Source organism: Macaca thibetana, chromosome 7 (genome assembly GCF_024542745.1).
Source record: "Macaca thibetana thibetana isolate TM-01 chromosome 7, ASM2454274v1, whole genome shotgun sequence".
In the NCBI taxonomy this organism is placed as follows: Eukaryota; Metazoa; Chordata; class Mammalia; order Primates; family Cercopithecidae; genus Macaca; species Macaca thibetana.
The window spans coordinates 83,386,767-83,405,862 of NC_065584.1; the positions used below are offsets into that span (position 1 = coordinate 83,386,767).

At 45.0% G+C, this 19,096-nt stretch overlaps 1 long non-coding RNA gene and 1 pseudogene across 3 annotated transcripts; both read left to right on the top strand.

Annotated features, from left to right (window-relative positions):
• Positions 1–726: 726 nt before the first annotated feature.
• On the top strand, positions 727–17,286 carry LOC126958116 (uncharacterized). Of its 3 annotated transcripts, XR_007727110.1 has the most exons (4): positions 727–801; positions 1,333–1,447; positions 2,430–2,527; positions 14,568–14,693. It is a non-coding gene; the product is annotated as an uncharacterized LOC126958116 (long non-coding RNA). The 3 variants fall into 3 exon arrangements; XR_007727109.1 differs by lacking the exons at positions 727–801; positions 14,568–14,693 and adding an exon at positions 17,203–17,286 and having other exon boundaries at positions 1,208–1,447; XR_007727108.1 differs by lacking the exon at positions 727–801 and having other exon boundaries at positions 1,208–1,447.
• Positions 15,556–15,656, top strand: LOC126960169 (uncharacterized; annotated as a pseudogene).
• Positions 17,287–19,096: the final 1,810 nt, after the last annotated feature.

Consider the following 19,096-nt stretch of genomic DNA (forward strand, 5'->3'; position numbering starts at 1 on the left):
CCCCACCTCCCATAGTCTCAGTTCAAGGTTCTGGGTCCGAGAGCTTTAAAGGGGCCACATCCTGGGCCCCCAGGGTAGAGAGCCCACGGAAGACCCTTTTTTAAGTTCTGAAGACTGTGTAGATAGCACCTAGCAAGGCGGAACCACTTATCCTCCCCTTTCCCTCCAAGCCTGGCGCCAGGAGGGTCCTGGGGCAGAGTGGCACCGAGCTGCTCGGAAGAGGAAAAGGCTATTCTTCCAGGTCCCTTGCCTGGGGCTACTTTGCCCGGGCCTTCTGGAAGTCTTTTGCCCTGCCGAATCAGTGCCTCCATTAGCCATTCCTCAACGACCCCCAAAGATGAAGAACCCTTAGCCAGCCTGGATGCCTCTGGGAGCAGTCCGAGCCAAAGAGTCTTTGAGAGCTGTCCCTAGGCCCACAGCCCTTGATGGGCGTAGATCCAGGCCAGGCTTTGCCACTGCCCTTGTCCCAGCCACCCAGAGGGGCCATGAATTGGCCTCCACGGGAAGTTGGTTCCCTCCTCCCTAGAACTGTAGTTTGGAATGAATCTGTGACCCGATAGCATCCCACTCCGGCTCTTCTAAAAATCCTTGCCAGGTTTACTAGGGGCCTGAAACCTCGGGACCCTGTGGGCTCCCCCCTCCCCCGCTGCCCCCGCCCGGGGCTGGACACCTGTCACCTGGGCTGGAGGAGGAAGGAAGACCCGGACTGGAGTTTCCGGGAAAGTCAGGCTTGGAGAGGCCTGGGTTGTGTGAGAGGGAGTTAGGAGATTCGTGACTCGGTGGGAGATACTGGCAAGGCTGGTGGGTAGGAGGGATGGGAGGGTGGTTATCATTTTCTCCCACACAGTTTCAAACTTCTCTGAGAGGCCGCAGCGTCTCCAGTCTCTAAATCCCTCCGGTTCAGGGCCGCACCCCCAACCCCGCCCCATCCCAGCAACAAAACGGTTAAGCTACGGCCCCGGGTCAGACGTTTACAAACACTCAGAAGCCGGGCGGGGACCGCGCCCGTTACTCTAATGAGAAACAGGCTCTACGGGACTGGGGAAAGAAGGGAGGGCTCGCCCGACGGGCCGGAGCTCTGCTGCAGCCGAGGCGGCTTCCCTTCCTCCCCTCGGTCCTCCCTCGGGCCCGCCCAGGGGACCCCCCCAACCCCCGGGGACCCCAGTGACGTGCGGAGCTGCCCCGGCTCCGAGCCCAGGGCCGCAACACAGGAGGGGCGGGGAGAAGAGGCCAGGCCGGCGGGGAGAGAAGAATGTTCCGAGGCCGAGCGGGAGGCGGCCTGGTTTGATTTTCTTCTTCTTTTTTTTTTTTTCCTTTGGTTGGTCTCCTCAGGTTACACTTCCCTTCCAGCTTCATCTCGGAAATAAAGGAAGGAGAAACACACGGGGAGGGAGGACAAGGAACACCTCGACCCATCAACCAGCCTGTACCTAAGAGGACAAGGGAGGTGGGAAGCGGAGGCGAGAAAGGCAGGGATAGAGACCCCGAGACCCAGCCCCTGTTCCCCCAGATTCTGCCCCTCCCCGGGCCCCCTCACTGCCCGCACAGCACATGCAGACGCGCACATTCTTTTCAAATGTCATATTTCCTTTGATCCTGGGCAGCGTTTCTCCATGTGTCTGGCTCAGCTCCTGCCCAGTCAACCGCCTTCCCCTCTCACCCCCCTTTGTTTTCCTGGAGAACCCTCCTCCTCCTAGCATCTGGAAGGCCCTGAGGGCTGGCGTCGGCCCTGGTTCCCCTGATGACTCTGGCCTCTCCTCCCAGTGACTCAATTTCCCCTCCATGGGTGTTGGGGGTAGGGAAGGAAGGCGTAGAGGGGAGAGTGGTTGAGATTGCTCAGAGTGCCAAGCTTCTCTGAGGCGGGGGGCGGGGAGCATCCCCTTGACTCTGAAAACCCTCCAATCTGTCTCGGCTGCGGCAGAGAGATGGAACTTATGACTTCTGAAATGTTCGGCCTGGCGTTGGAGCCTGGGCAACAGCGGGTAGTTGCAGTTAGGTTGCCCTGCACTTCTGCCCCCTGGCGACCACAAAGACCCAGCCGCCCTTCCTCGGTTCGCGGTTTCTTGCGCCGCCTGGCCTCGGTCTTAGCTCCGCTGCCTCCTAGCGCACATACGGGAGCACAGCTCGGCTTTCTTACCTTGGTTGGTGGCTTCTGCTCTGCACTTTAACAAGCATCATTCAACTGCCTTGGAGGTGGACGTTATTTATTTCTTTTTTTAATTACACAAGATGCAGTCTTCTCTTTTTCCCCAGAGGTCTAAATAAAGCTAACTAATATGCATTCTTCTTGTAAACAATCCAAGCTATACAAAAATATGTAGTAAACCGTGATGGTCCACCATTTTCTATGCCTTTATTAACATGTACACACACACACACATGCTCTTTTTATGCGCGTGACAAACATTTTTCTTGCTTTTTTTTTCCAGTTATCAAACGGTTTGAAGATCCTTTCCCATAGTACCACCTGAAAATAATAATGAAAATGCCCACCTCTTCAGTAGATAAAGTGACTTTTACAAATCAGGTAACAGAGTTGATTTGGAACCCAGGCTTGCCAGGTCCTTGTCAAGTTTACTAATTCATTCCATCACATTTTACACACGAATCTGTCTTAGGCTTGGCTCCTCCTGTAAGTAGAGCCTGAGACAAGAACAGGATGTAGGTAGTTTATAGTGAAAATCAATCACAAGGAACAGAAAGAGAAGAATGGAAAAAGTGAAACTGGAAAGAAGAAAAGCCAATCCAAGGGTGTGCTACAGAACAGGTCACCACTCTGAGCAACTGGAATATTATCCTACTGAGACCGTCTGTGGAGCCATAGAGAATGTAATAGAAGAGAAGAGGCCAGCCTTGTCTCTACTAAAAATAATTTTAAAAGGCCAGGTACAGTGGCTCACCCCTGTAATCCCAGCACTTTGGGAGGCTGAGGCATGTGGATGGCCTGAGGTCATAGACACAAATATGCTACATACTATACTATATAGCATATACACAGATACACTACATATATATGTATATGTATACATATATATCTGTACATCTGTATATATGTATACACAGATATACATATATATAAAGTATACACCGTGTGTGTATATATATACAGTCATACAGTATATATGTATACACAGTATATACACAGTGTGTATATAGAGTATATATGTATACACAGTATATATATATACACACACACACAAAATTACTGTGTGTATATACACATATGCACACACAGTAAAGAAAGGGAAAAGCAATGGGTTAATAATTTCAAATATATTAACATACTTTTGGGGATTTTTTTTTTGAGATGGAGTTTGGCTTTGTTGCCCAGGCTGGAGTGCAGTGGCATGATCTCGGCTCACTGCAACCTCTGCCTCCCAGGTTCAAGTGATTCTCCTGCCTCAGCCTCCCAAGTAGCTGGGATTAAAGCATCTGTAATCCCACGCCTGGCTAATTTTTGTATTTTTAGTAGAGATAGGGTTTCAGCATGTTGTCCAGGCTAGTTTCAAACTCCTGACTTCAAGTGATCCACTCGCCTCGGCCTCCCAAAGTGCTGGGATTACAGGTGTGAGCCAATGAGCCCAGCCAACTTTTTGTTTTTAAAAAAGGAAAGACGTATCTTATATTGTTTGATCACAGGGATGAAAAATAACATTACAAATTCTGTTTTGAGTCTTAACTTTTACAAAGTTGTCGATGACCTTATCAAAATTGATCTTTAGCACTTTGGGAGGCCAAGGGCAGATCAACTTGAGGCCAGGAGTTCAAGACCAGCCTGGCCAACATGGTGAAACCTTGTCTCTACTAAAAATACAAAAAATTAGCTAGGCATGGTGGCACATGCCTGAAATTTCAGCTACTAAGGAGGTTGAGACACAAGAATTGCTTGAGCCTGGGTGGTGGAGGTTGCAGTTAACTGAGATTGCACCACAGCACTCCCACCTGGGAGACAGAGCAAGACTGTCACAAAAAAAGATCTTCATGTATATATCTTCAGTAGACCGTATAGACAGATTTGTGGATCTCTCTCACTCCTAGTTGATCAAAGAAAACTTAGTAATTTTAATTTTTACCGAGATACCTTTCACATACCATAAAATTGACTCTTAAGTGTACAATTCAGTGGGTTTTAGTATATTCACCAAGTTGTACAATCATCACCATATCTAATTCTAAGACATTTTCATCATCCCAAAAGGAAATCTTATACCTATTAGTTAGTAGTCACTCTGCATTCTCCCTTTCCTCCAGCCCCTAAAAACCACAAATCTACTTCCTGTCTCTCTGGATTTGCCTGTTCTCGACATTTCATGTAAGTGGAATTATACAATATGTGGCCTTTTGTGTCTGGCTTCTTTCACTTAGCATAATGTTTCCAAGGTTCATCCATATTGTTTTATGTATCAGTACTTTATTCCTTTTTATGGCTGAAAGCTAATTTTAATTTCGAAAATTTTTTCCCATGAAGTAGCAGATATATAAATTTCTAGAAAAAAAAAATATATATATATATTTTGAGACAACATCTTGTTCTGTGGCCCAGGTTGGAGTGCAGTGACACAATTATAGCTCACTGTAATCTTGAACTCCTAGGCTCAAGTGATCCTCCTGCCTCAGCCTTTTGAGAAACTAGGACTACAGGTGTGTCTTAATTTTTGTTGAGTCAGTCTCCCTGTACTGCCCAGGCTGTCTTGAACTCTGGCCTCAAGCAATCCTCTGGCTTCAGCCTCCCAAAGTGCTGGGATTACATGTGTGAGCCACTGTGCCTGGCCTTAGGGGAAAAAAATCTTAAACCTAAGGATAAGATTGATGAGATTCATAAAAGCCCCATTTCACAATAAATTTCAGAAATTGCAATGTGTCTTTGTTTCTCCAGGATTGAAGCTAATAGCTTTCAAGTGTCTCAGTTGAAATATTTTAAACACAAACATTCCAAATTATCACATAATGTATTATTTATTACTTCGTAACATATCACTTCCAAAACTTTATAGTTTTGAACCACAATGATCATTGTCTCTCATGGTTTCTCTGAGTGAAAAATACAGACGGTGCAGTGAGCAAGGCTTCTATCTGCTCAGCAATGTCTGGTGGAGAACTTGAAGGCTGGGAGCTAGTATCACCATGTCTAGCAGTTGATGCTGTTGACTGAGACTTCGGCTAGGGCAACTGGCTGTACCATGTACACATGACTGCTCCATGAGGCTTGGGCTTCCTCACAACATGGAAAGTATCAACAGAAAGAGAGAGAGCTCCAAGCAGAATCTACCTCCTTTTTATGACCTAGCCTTGAAAGTCATATAGCTGGACTCCATTGGTCAGACAGTCACAGCCCCTGGCCAGAATGGAGGGGTGAGAACATACACTCCCACCTCCAGGTGGAAGCAGTATCAGATATACTATAAGAAGAGCATGGAGAATGGGGTATACACTTGTGACCATCTTTGGAAAACACCATCTATCACAGTCTGCCCTCTGGTCAGAACAGTTCACATTCCTCCCATACTCATACCCACCCTACGAGACCCTGAAGCCTCATCCCATTGTGGTACCAAACTCAGGCTCAAAAATCTAGATCTCATCACATAGATCCTGGAACTCAAGTGTGAACAAGTGCTGTATAACAAATCACCCCCAAAATTTAGTGGCTCCATTAAGATACATACTATCTAATTGAGAGATAAGACATAAACACATGAAAAGTTTTATGATAATAAAAGAGTTTAACAAAAATAAGTCAAGAGATGCAACAGAGTAATTCTATCAATAGGAGATATTTGCTTGGAAGCAACACAAACTGACTTCTTGTAACTTAAGCAAAAGAGGAATATTATGAAGGCAGACCTCACAGAACCAAAGAAAAGGAGAATCAGTCGGGCTTCAGGACGAATGAGAACCAGAGTGGTTCTAGGGAACTAGTCAGCAGGACCTGATGCACAGCCTTTGCATGGTACTGGGCTTTTTCAGTTCCTGGTAGGTACCAAGTTCTTCCTGCTTCCATTACTTAGCAGATGCTGTTTTTCCTGCTCAGATCTCTCTTTCTACACAACCCCCTTTGCCTGACTACCTTTTACTCATCTCTGTATCTCAACTACCATCTCAGATCTTCATAACACACATCCCAATTATAATAAGATAACTGCATAGGCTGAGCACAGTGGCTCACACCTGTAATCCCAGAACTTTGGTAGCCTGAGACAGGCAGATCACTTGAGCCCAGGAGTTTGAGACCAGCCTGGGCAACGTGGCGAAACTCCATCTCTACAAAAAATATAAAAATTAGCCAGGCGTGGTGGTGCACACATGTAGTCTCAGCTACTTGGGAAGTTGAGGCAGGTGATCACTTGAGCCCAGGAGGCAGAGGTTACAGTGAGCTGAGGTCACGCCATTGCACTCCAGCCTGGGTAACAGAGTGAGCCTCTGTCTCAAAACAAACAAATAAATAAATAACTGTGTACTTATTTAATGTCTGAGTACCCAACTAGAGTGTAAATTCTCTAATGAAAGGTACCTTGTCTTATTTCTCTACCTACATCTTTACTTTTTGATTGATCTAATTAGCAAATACTTGTGGAAATAAATGAAAGCTAACCAATGAAAACAGGCAAATACTATTTATTCTGAGCTCTCTATCACAAGTGAGTCAGCCACCATCACTTGCATTTTGGCAGCGACTCAAAAGCATGCAGAGGAGCAGGAAAGCTTTATAGTGGACAAAGGGAAGGCTTCGGGTATGCCCTGAGTGGAGGCTGTGGCATGGGGAAGCCATGGGTGGCCTAACTAGAAGTGGAGCATCATTTCATCCGCAAAATGGAGTAAAGAAAAAAATATTAGAAGTGATGCATCATACATGATGGGTTAGGGATGCATGGCTGTCTGTTGTTAATCAAGTCCTGGCTGTTTCGAGCAGGTTTTTGAAAGGGTTATTGTTTGGATTCCTGGGCTGGTTGCTAGAGATAGTGATCTGATTTTTCACAAGTCTGACTTTTTTTTTTTTTTTTTTTTTGAGACAGAGTCTTGCTTTGTCACCCAGGCTGGATTGCAGTGGCACAATCTTGGCTCACTGCAACCTCCGCCTCCTGGGTTCAAGCAATTCTCCTGTTTCAGCCTCCTGAGTAGCTGGGACTACAGGTGCATGCCACCACTCCTGGCTAATTTTTTGTATTTTTAGTAGAGTCGGGGTTTCACCATGTTGGCCAGGCTGGCCTCGAACTCCTGACTTCAGGTGATCTGCCCTGAAGGGGCAGGGATTACAGGCATGACTTTTAGTCAGCTGGCTTCCTGGGCTGGTAAAGATAGATAATGGGTTAGTTTCTTGGACTAATTGCGGCAGATTGTGGGTCAGGATTCTGTTTTTATATATGGCCATTTTCCATTTGTATATTCAGTCTCTGACATTTATTGAACATCTATTATGTGCCATACACCATGCTAGGCTCTGGGATACAAAGATTGATAAAGATCATGATTGACTGATTGAAAAGTTGATAAGAGATGGTGTTGAAATAACTAGATGCATCCATTAGAATAGACTTGGCTAGGTAATGAGATAAAAACCTGAAATTTCAGTGGCTTAAATGAGGTAGTTTTGTTCTCATTCATGTAAAGGCTCTGTAGCTCAGCACTCAAGTCCTAGGATGGTGGCTCCACAACCAACAGGCCCCCAGGCTCCTCCTGTCTTACTGCTGCACCATCCTTAGCATCCCACTGCATGGGAGATGACCACTTACGGTGCAGCCCTCACATCCTTGTTTAAACGAACAAGCAGAGAAAAAGCAGAAAAATGCAAACTCTCTTCCCCCACACACCATTTATATTTACTATCAATTGGCCAGAAGTTAGTCACATGGCCACATATAGCTGCAATAGAGGCTAGAAAATGTATTTATTCCAAGTGAACATATGTCTGGCTAAAAAATGACAGGTTCTATTACTAAGGAAGATGGGGAGAAATGTTGTTGGACTCAACTAGCAGCCTCGGCAAACTAGATAAATGGGGTTTGGGGATTACCCATAGATTCCAGTTACCAATGTTTTCTCTTGTCTCTTTCTTCTACTATAGGATATTCTTTTTTCTTCTTCTTCTTTTTAATAATTTTAATGTTTATTTTAGATTTAGGAAATACATGTGCAGGCTTGTTACATGTACTACAGGATATTCTTGACCTACTAAGTAATTACCCTCATTATGTATTACACAGAACAAAGCAAGTTCTTTTCAAAGTTAAAAAGAATCAGCTCTGTGAGATTCGCTGTTATTCTATTTTAAAGATGTTGTTTATCATTATCTATGGCAACTACTCAGAGTGCTCACTCTGTGATCAGGGACACTTTTTCTCTTAGGTCTTAGTGTCAACAATAACTATGCTTCTCCTGGATCATCAGGCAAAAGGCAAGACCATTGAGTTTTTTTATTTTTATTATTTATTTATTTATTTAATTATTTTGGAGATGGAGTCTCACTCTGTGGCCCAGGCTGGAGTACGTTGGTGCGATCTTGGCTCACCGCAACCTCTGCCTCGCAGGTTCAAACGATTTTCCTGCCTCAGTCTCCCAAGTTGCTGGGATTACAGGTGTGTGCCACCATGCCCAGCTAATTTTTTTATTTTTAGTAGAGTTGAGGTTTTGCCATTTTGGCCAGGCTGGTCTCGAACTCCTGACCTTAAGTGATCCGCCCTCCTCGGCCTCCTAAAGTGCTGGGATTACAAGTGTGAGCCACCACACCTGGCCCCATTGAGACTTTTAAAAGGGCAGATGTTGAGCTTTGCTGTGGGCCAAGCACTTGAAATATACATTGCATTGTAGACCATCAGTGTAATTAATTTGGTCCACTCTAAAATTATGTTCTGTCTTTTTGGATAAAATCCATGATCCAATTAGATTCATGACCTCGTACATTCATGTTCATGGTCATATAGAAGTCTCCAGACTTTGCCTTAGAAAATTCCCACTCGTTCTGGGCATCATTCCTGTTTATTTTGATGTTTTTGCTTCGTACCTTCTACTTCATCCTAGTCAGAAGATGAGCCTAAGGAATTGAGCTATAATAGCAAAGCAGATTTTGCTCTCTCCTCTGCAAGAAGAAAACAGTGAAAATTGTTTCAACGGGGACTATGTTTATTGTCTCACTCTGTTGCCCAGGCTGGAGCGCAGTGGCATGATCTCGGCTCACTGTAACCTCTGCCTCCCAGGTTCAAGCAATTCTCTGCCTCAGCTTCCCAAGTAGCTGGGATTACAGGTGCCCACCACCATGCCCGGCTAATTTTTTGTATTTTCAGGAGAGACGGGGTTTCACCTCTTGGCCAGGCTGGTCTTGAACTCCTGACCTTGTGATCCACCCGCCTCGGCCTCCCAAAGTGCTGGGATTACAGGCGTGAGCCCCGCGCCTGGCGCCAGATCATTATTCTTACCTTCACTGCAAAAAACTGGTGAGGTTGTAAACTTCACTGCAATTCAGCAACTTGCAAGATCAATTTCTTTTTCTTTTTTTTTTTTTTTTTTTTTTTGAGACGGAGTCTGGCTGTGTCATCCGGGCTGGAGTGCAGTGGTACGATCTCGGCTCACTGCAGCCTCTGCCTCCTGGGTTCAAGCGATCCTCCTGCCTCAGCCTCCTGAGTAGCTGGGGCTACAGGCACCTGCCACCATGCCCGGCTGAATTTTGTATTTTTAATAGAGATGGGGTTTCGCCGTGTTGGCCAGGCTGGTCTCAAACTCCTGACCTCAAGTGTTCCTCCTGCCTCAGCATCCCAAAATGCTGGAATTGAGTATAAGATCAATTTCTGAATTCAGTTTTTGGCTGATATCTGCAGAGAGAAGGATGCCAGGCAATGGTGCTTTATTTTCTTCTGGGCTTTGAGGTGGATATTCTTTGTTTAATATTTTTATTCTCTCACCTTTAGCTCTCCAATGCCATTGGAAACAAAAATTCAACCCTAGAATCCCACATTCCTCATCATCTTTAAAGTGTTCTATAGGAAGTGCTACCTGGTCCTTCGGGATCTCATCTAGCTTTCCTTGATGGAATGTGGAAGGAGACTCATTGGGCAAAAGCTCAATCTTTTCCCCATATCCAATTCCAAATGCCCCATACATCCTCTGACATTTTGGTGCACACAGTCCTACCTATAAAGTGGCAAAATTGAGTAATCATTTAATTTACCATCAGGGAGATACTATACCAAGGTTAAATGTGCATTGCACTTTCATCTAGTGACTAATATATATGATTGTTTAACCAATGCCAGAATAAGTGGTTCTAAGAAATAAGATTTGGCAGACAAAACAATGGCCCACCCCAACTCCCAATTATTAGATATTCATGTTTTATTCCCCAAAAACCTATAAATATGTCATCTTGGCCGGGCGCGGTGGCTCAAGCCTGTAATCCCAGCACTTTGGGAGGCCGAGACGGGCGGATCACGAGGTCGGGAGATCGAGACCATCCTGGCTAACATGGTGAAACCCCGTCTCTACTAAAAAATACAAAAAACTAGCCGGGCGAGGTGGCGGGCGCCTGTAGTCCCAGCTACTGGGGAGGCTGAGGCAGGAGAATGGCGGGAACCCGGGGGGCAGAGCTTGCAGTGAGCTGAGATCCGGCCACTGCACTCCAGCCTGGGTGACAGAGCAAGACTCCGTCTCAAAAAAAAAAAAAAAAAAAAAAAAATGTCATCTTACATGGCAAAAGGAACTTTGTAGATGTAATTAAGTTAAGGGCCTTGAGATGGGAGATTATCTTGAGTTATCTGGATGGGCCTAATATAATCACAAGTGTCCTAAAATGTACAAGGGGAAACTGAGTGCTCCTGTCTGTAATCCCAACTACTCAGGAGGTCAGGGCAGGAGGATTGCTTGGGACCAGGAGTTCAAGACCAGCCCAGTCAACATAGCATGACTTCATCTCTTTAAAAAAAAAAAAAAGATAGACTGGGGACGGTGGCTCACACCTATAATCCCAGCCCTTTGGGAGGCTGAGGCAGGTGAATCATTTGAGGTCAGGAGATCAAGACCAGCCTGGGAAACATAGTGAAACCCCATCTCTACCCAAAATACAAAAATTAACCAGGCGTGGTGATGCGTGCCTGTAGTCCCAGCTACTTGGGAGTCTGAGGCAAGAGAATCGCTTGAACCTGGGAGGCAGAAGCTGCAGTGCGCAGAGACCGTGCCACTGCGCTACAGCCTGGAGACTCCATCTCCAAAAAAAAGATAGTGAATGGGAGGCAACAGAAGAGAGTCAGGGGGAGCTGTGTCTGTGGGAAAAAAAAGTCACAGAGAGATGCAGAGTTGCTGGCTTTGAAAATCTAGAAAGAGGCCATGAGCCAAGGAATCTAGGTGGCTTCTAAGAGCTGGAAAGACAAGGAAACAGATTCTCGCCTAAAGCCTCCAGAAGGAACACAGCCCTGTCAATGCCTGTGAGGCCCAGTGAGGCCAGTGTTGAACTTCTGTCCTACAGAACTGTAAGATAATATATTTGTGTTGTTTTAAGCCACTAAGTTTGTGGTTATTTGTTACAGCAGCAATAGGAAAGGAATACACAAGAGGTGGTCTCATCTCTACAAATGCTCTCACTGACCCAATCTCCACAGTTTTGCTTCTAATCCCTATGACTCTCTAGAGATTTTACAATTCAAGGAATAACTGCTTCCACAGGGGACTCGAGAGTGGTTCCCCTACCACTGCCCATTTTAGGCCTTGTGCCATTAAAGGATCCGGCAGGCCAGGTATGCTGGTGCATGCCTGTAATCCTAGCACTTTGTGAGGCTGAAGTGGGAGGATCATTTGAGCCCAGGAGTTCAAGACTAGCCTGGGCAACATAGTGAGAACCTGTCTCTACAAAATATTTTCTTTTTAAATTAGCCAGACGTGGTGGTACATGCCTGTAGTCCCAGCTACTTGGGAGGCTGAAGCAGAAGGATTGCCTAAGCCAGGAGGCTGAGGCTGCAGTGAGCCATGGTAATGCCACTACCCTCCAGCCTGGGCAACAGCAAGGCGCCATCTCAAAATAAATAAATAAATAAATAAATAAATAAATAAATAAATAAATTTAATTAAATAATTAAGTAACTGACAAAACAACAAAAACAAAAATATGTCATAGTATTGTTTAGGTCTACTGTGATTGACCCCAACCATCATGGGGAAAAAAGGTTACTACTAAGCAGTAGAGCCCAAAAGGGTAAGCCTGAAACTCCAGGCACTCCCCTGAGTGCTTCCCACAGTGCCCACTGCTGAGGGTTAGCAGAAGATTGCTACAGGCCTACATAGGAAGGACTATCAAGTGCTCAAAACACTCCAAAATGAAGGTGGGCCACCCTGCTAAGTACAACAACAACAAAACACAACAGCCAGCTAAGAGGCTGGTCAAAGACAAGGTATAAGATAACAAAACAGAAGCAAACTACCAGTTACCAACCTGTCCAATGGCTGACATGAGGGTGGTGTCTTTCGTTTTGTTTTCTGCTTGAGTGTCCAATGAATAAAACGTTACCTCCTTCCCTTACATTTCCTCTTCCTGCTTATTTATTTATTTATTGAGACAGAATCTCACTCTGTTGCCCCGGCTGGAGTACAGTGGCATAATCTTGGCTCACTGCAACCTCCACCTCCTGGGCTTAAGAAATCCTCCTACCTGGCCATCTGGAAAGCCTGCAATCCCAACACTTTGGGAGGCTGAGGTGGGTGAATTACCTAAGGTCAGGAGTTTGAGACCAGCCTGGCCAACATGGTGAAACCCCGTCTCTACTAAAAATACAAAAATTCGCTGGATATGGTGGTGCATGCTTGTAATCCCTGAGGATTAGAGAATTGGGAGGCTGAGGCAGGAGAATTGCTTCAACCCAGGAGGCGGAAGTTGCAGTGAGCTGAGATCGCGCCATTGCACTCCAGCCTGGGTGACAGAGTGAGACTCTAACTCGAAAAAACAAAAAAGAAAGAAAGAAAAGAAAAGAAAAAAAAAAAGAGAGAGGGAGATCCTCCCACCTCAGCCTCCTGAGTAGCTGGGATTACAGGTGTGTGCCACCATGCTGGGCTAATTTTTTTGTATGCTTTAGCAGAGACAGGGCTTCCCCATGTTGGCCAGGCTGGTCTCAAACTCCTGACCTCAGGTAATCCACCCACCTCAGCCTCCCAAAGTGCTGGGATTATAGGCATGAGCCACCACGCCCAGCCTCCTCTTCCTGTTTCAAATAGAAATAATCATAACTTTTGTTCTTTCTTCTATTTTCTCCCCATTATAAAGAGTTAATTAGTGTGGCTTCCTTAAAGAAAGGTAGATTCCCACAGAGATTCACATCATGTGAATTAATAGATAGAAAGGAAACTTACAAACTAAACAAGCAAAAGAGGTTATGTCTTTAAAACAAAATCATGTCACCCCTCAGAATGTAAACTAAGGGCAGAATCCATTTTTGATTCATCTGTGTCTTTCCCTATTGCATAACAGAGTGCCTTGCACTTTGCATGTGGTTAGTAAATATTTGCTGAATGAGGGAGGAGGGAAGGAGGAAGCAAGGAAGGAACGGAGGGAGGGAGGGACTCTATTCCTCCTTTATAGCTCATATTAACATAGCTTCCTTCTCCCGCATGATTTGCCATCAGTGCAGCCTGTTGTCTTCTCTGCTCCATCCCTACTTCTCCCCAGAAACAATCTCAGCCTCTTACCTTGCCCCTTCTAATTGTGGATCCCTATTCTATTGGTGTAACTTCTTGTTTCTTCAAACCTTTCACTCAAAACTTTCTCCCTTTCACCTTACCTGAGACCTGGACATTCTCTCATAACCTTTGCACAGACAGGCCGTCCTTCCACATATCAGAGAAGAAAATGGAGTTTTCCTCTCCATGGCCTCATAGCAGCTTTCAGAACCACTCTTGATCATTTTCACTTAGAAACTCCTCTGAAGGCTGTGCCATTCATTTCATTCACTCATGCCGCCCTGTCCCTATCTGAGTCATGGCCACCTGACAACCTAAAGGAATTCTCTGGTGGGCTTTGGCACCTGGCTCAGGGTGCCTCTCTTCCTCATCCCTACCAGCCACCTGGGGACTAAGGCTATTCCAATACTCCAGGTTATGTTCCTCAATCTAATGACCCTTACATCAATAATTTAAATACGCAACACACTGTCCACTTACCAGGGTTTAGGAATGCTCCATTCCCTACTACCAAACTCTGAAATTACACCCTTTTTTTTTTTTTTTTTTTGAGATACAGTCCCACTTTGTCACCGAGGCTGGAGTGCAGTGGTGTGATCTCGGCTCACTGCAACCTCTGCCTCCTGGGTTCAAGCAATTCTCTACCTCAGCCTCCCGAGTGCTGGGATTACAGGTGTGTGCCACCACGCCCAGCTAATTTTGGTATTTTTAGTAGAGATGGGGTTTCACCATCTTGGCCAGGCTAGTCGTGAACTTCTGACCTCATGATCCATCCGCATCGGCCTCCCAAAGTCCTGAGATTACAGGAGTGAGCCACCATGCCCGGCCTTGAAATTCCCCTTTTTGGCCCAAACCTTGAGTTTCTGTGCCCTGCTCTCTCCTCCCCAATTCTGATTTCCATTACTTTGTTGTTCTCCTAGACTAACAACCCCCTATTCCAGCTTTAGTGCTCTCCCTGTCCAACCTGGGATCCACGTGAGCCATTTCAAAAGTGTTTTCACAAGCAATCAAGATTTCCTCAGCCCTTAACTTTCCATCACTTCCCAAACTGAGGTAAGCCAAGCATGCATTTCTCTGCCTCCTGGTCTGGAGAAAGTTTCACAATCATGATGATTGATTCCATAATAAATCACTGCTTTCTAACTTCAGCTGCACCCTCGCTGCTGCTCCACAAACATTTTATCCATCTGTAATTATCTCTATCTGACTTCACCATGATCAACTAATTTGCATCAGATCAACCCTCTGAGAGCAACTACAAAAGCTGGGTACAATTATTTAAAAATTTTTTATTTCAGCAGCTTTGGGGGTACAAGTGGTTTTTGGTTACATGAATGAATTGTATAATTGTGAAGTCTGAGATTTTAGTGCATCTGTCACCTAAATAGTGTACAATGTACCCAATATGTAGCTTTTTATTCCTTGTCCCCCTCCCACCCTTCCCACGTCTGAGTCTCCAAAATCCATTATACCACTCTGTATGCCTTTGCATAGCTGGGTACAAATTTTTAAAAATATGTTTGAAGACACTGGAAATTCATCAAGGCAGGAGGCTCTGAAGGGCCAAGGTCCCAGAAGAAAGGGAAGCATGTTGAGGTGAGGCCAACATTCTGCATGGTCTGTCCCATGGGGGATATTTATTGACTTGTGAGAGGCAGCCAGACTCAGTAGGAGATAGTGCCTAAGAGATAGGAGGCTGAGAAGAACTTTCAGTAGTCCACAGTCCTGAGGAAACAAAAACTGGAATTTAGAGCCTGTTAAGGAGGAAGGGCCTGTTAAACAACACAGAATGTCATTAGGGTCCCTGAAGAACTATATTCTAGGACTAAAGCTGTATTGGTCAGGGTTTAATCAGGAGACAGAAACCACAGTCATTTGAAACGGGATCATTTAATATAAACAAGTATTGTGCTCACTTTGGCGACACACGTACTAAAATGATACAGAGAAGATTAGCATGGCCCCTGCACAAGGATGACATGCAAATTCATGAAGTGTCCCATATTTTTATTTGCAAAAATAAAATAAAGAAGCATTAACTCTAACAGGGTATTGGCATACTAAGGGATTAGCTAGTAAGAAGAAATGAGAATTCTAAAGGACACAGGAACAGCAAATATAAGAAAACCCCACTACTCCTAGGACTGAAATAGCTGTGAAGTTGGCCAAGCAGATGCCAAAGCAAGTTATTCATGGGGAGGTGCCTTAGCAGTTGCAACAGGCTGAGAAGCCACCCAGAAAGGTGCCAGGGAAAGCTTTTGGCTGCTAGGCACTGCTGACCACTTTGCACTGCCTGAGTGAGTGTACACTGAAGAAGTTGCACGTGCTGCCGGAGTAAGGCAAAGGAGCAAACCAAAACCAGGAAGATGGACTTCTTCCTCCTCCCGTGTTCCTCCAACACCCACTACTGACAGTGCTTAACACTATGCCAGCTGGCAAAAGAGATCGTTCTATTCCCTCTTATCTGCAGGGATATGCTCCACCCCCAGTGGAGACCCGAAACCACAGATAGCCCCAAACCCCAGCCAAAGAACGCCAAAGTTACATTTTCTTTTCTCTTATTAGACAGGGTCTCACTCTGCCACCCAGACTGGAGGGCAGTGGTGGGATCACAGTTCCTTGTAGATTTGATCTCCTGGACTCAAGTGATCCTCCTACCTCAGCCTCCCAAGCAGCTGGGACTACAGGTGTATGCCACCACACCCAGCTAACACGTTTTCACTTAAAGCAGCACTTTATGGTTTCTTGTTGGCATATCCAAATTGCTAGCATCACTATTCTTTGCTTTGGGACCATTATTAGGTAAAATAAAGATTACTTGAACACAAGCACTGACATACCTGGACAGTTGATCTGATAACCAATATCACCACTAAGTGACTAACAGGCAGGTATTGTAGACAGCATGGATAATTCCCTTGATCGCTCTTTATACTTCACCTAACATCCATCTCTTTCCCTCCCTTCACTACTAAACCTCTTCACTTTTTATTTGTTTGTATCTATTTTTGCAGAATCAGAGTCTCCCTATGTGACCCAGGCTAGTCTTGAACTTCTGGGCTCAAGCAGTCTTCCTGCCTCAGCCTCCCAAAGTGCTGGAATTACAGTCATGAGCCACAGCACATGGCCTAAAGGTCACTTTTTTTTTCTTTTCTTTTCTGAGACAGAGTCTTGCTCTGTCGCCCAGTGGCACTATCTCAGTTCACTGCAACCTCCACCTCCCGAGTTGAAGCAATTCTCCTGCCTCAGCCTCCCAAGTAGCTGGGATTGCAGGCACCAGCCACCACGCCCAGCTAATTTTTGTATTTTTAGTAGAGATGGGGTTTCACCATGTTGGCCAGGCTGGTCTTGAACTCCTGACCTTGTGATCTGCCTGCCTCAGCCTCCCAAAGTTCTGGGATTACAGACATGAGCCACCGCGCCCGGCCTAAAGTTCACTTTTTAAGATGTTGAATCTAATCCAAAAACACCCTCCAAGCAGACCCATAAAATGTAACCATCACAAGGTCCTTCTCCCACACAATGGGATCTTGCTCACCACCCCTCTCTTTCCAGGTCCAATGCAAACACAGCCAAGAAGTGCAAGGGAGTTAGTGCCTCCAGATGAAATCCTCAACCAATGAGTGCAGACACTGGCAGATGAATGTTCCAGCCTCCCATCCTTCATATGGACAATTCTGGGAGGCATTCTTTAAATTTGGAGTCTCTACTGGAAAGGAGCCTCCATTGCCTACAATAAAAATCTCAATAAAACATCCTCATATTGGCTTTCTTGCCTTCCCTAGTTCACACTCTGTTGCCTCACTGCTGCTTCTTAGGATTCCCTCCCCAAAACACTACCTCTGTTAAATCCAAGCTCAGGCTCTTCTTTTTGGGAAACCCAAACTTAGACGCCTTCTCAGTAGCAGCTGAGTCTGATGAGTGTCTCCTCCCTTGGCTATCCCGGTTCTGCTCCAGCCTCTCTGACCTCAGTTTCTCTCACTGGTTTCTCTTCTGCTGGTCTGACTTTGGAGATATAGTGTTTTCTGTCCTCTGCCTTCTTCCTCTATAGACTCTCTTGGTTGGTGTTGTTCATTTCAGCATAACTCTCACCACTTCCCTGCTCTGGTCTCCTGTCTTCTCCTGCCTGCTAGGGATCCCTTGAGGCTGCAGCACGTGGCTCTCACACAAATATGTCCACATCCAAATATAGCCCATTCTCACATAATTTATCTCTTCTATGTTCCATACCTCAGTGTCATGGCATTACTATTCTCTCAACTTCCCAGAATAGAAACTTTGAATATTCCTTCCCTCTCATCCCCAGGTTCTTCTACTAATACCTCAGAGTTATTTCTAGACTGAGTTTCTTCCTCTCCATCCCTGCAGGCATTAACTCAGTTCAGGTCCTCATCACCTCTCACTTGAATTGCTCTAACTATAGCCTGCAGTTTTCCCTGCCTCCAGTTCTCCCCATCTCAATTCATGCCCCATGTAGCCACTGGCTTGGGCGTCTGAAGTCACAGATCTGATCATGTTGCAACATAGCTCAAGACCATTCCACAACTACTGATATTAAAACAAAGCAAAACCTTTTAAGCCAAAGTTCCTGGCAGAGAAGAACTTGAGAAGGCATGTATTCAAATGAGAATGGTGGTCTTTTATGTACCCTTACTGCTCATTTGGGGCACCTCTTTACCTCCACACCAAAGCTGTTTGTGGAGGGCACCTTCTTCCATCCAAAACCTGGTCTAAGTTACACAAATTCCCTGTTGGTAGTTCCCCTATCAAAGGTGAGTCAATCTTACACTTTCAAAATGAACTTTCTTAAAAACTAAAGAAAATCCAAGAAGTATACACACACACACACACACACATACACACACACACACCATGCAGGAATATTTGAACATTTAAAAATGAATAGATCTATTTTTTTAATCATAACAGGTAGAAATATAAAACCCAAACTCTAAAACTTAGAAAGAAGCATAAGAGAAAATCACTGTAACCTTGATGAAGCAAAAATTTCTTATAGACTACACCAAAAGCATCATCTATAAAACAAAAACTTGACAAGTTGGATTTTGTCAAAAGTAAAACTTTTGCTCTTTGAAAGACACTGTTAACAAAATGAAAAGACAAGCCATAGGGAGGGAAACAGCATTTTTAAATGATACATCTAAAAAAGAACTTGTATCCAGAATATATAAAGAACTTTCAAAACTCGGTAATAATAAAACAATCCATTAAAATATGAGCCAAAAATTTGAACAGACACTTCACCTAAGGAGACATATGGATGGTGTAGGGTGCAGTGGCTCACACTTGTAATCCCAGCCCTTTGGGAGACCGAGGTGGGCAGATCACCTGAGGTCAGGAGTTTGAGACCAGCCTGGGCAACGTGGCAAAACCCCGCCTCTACTAAAAATACAAAAAAATCAGCCAGGCATGGTGGCATATGCCTGTA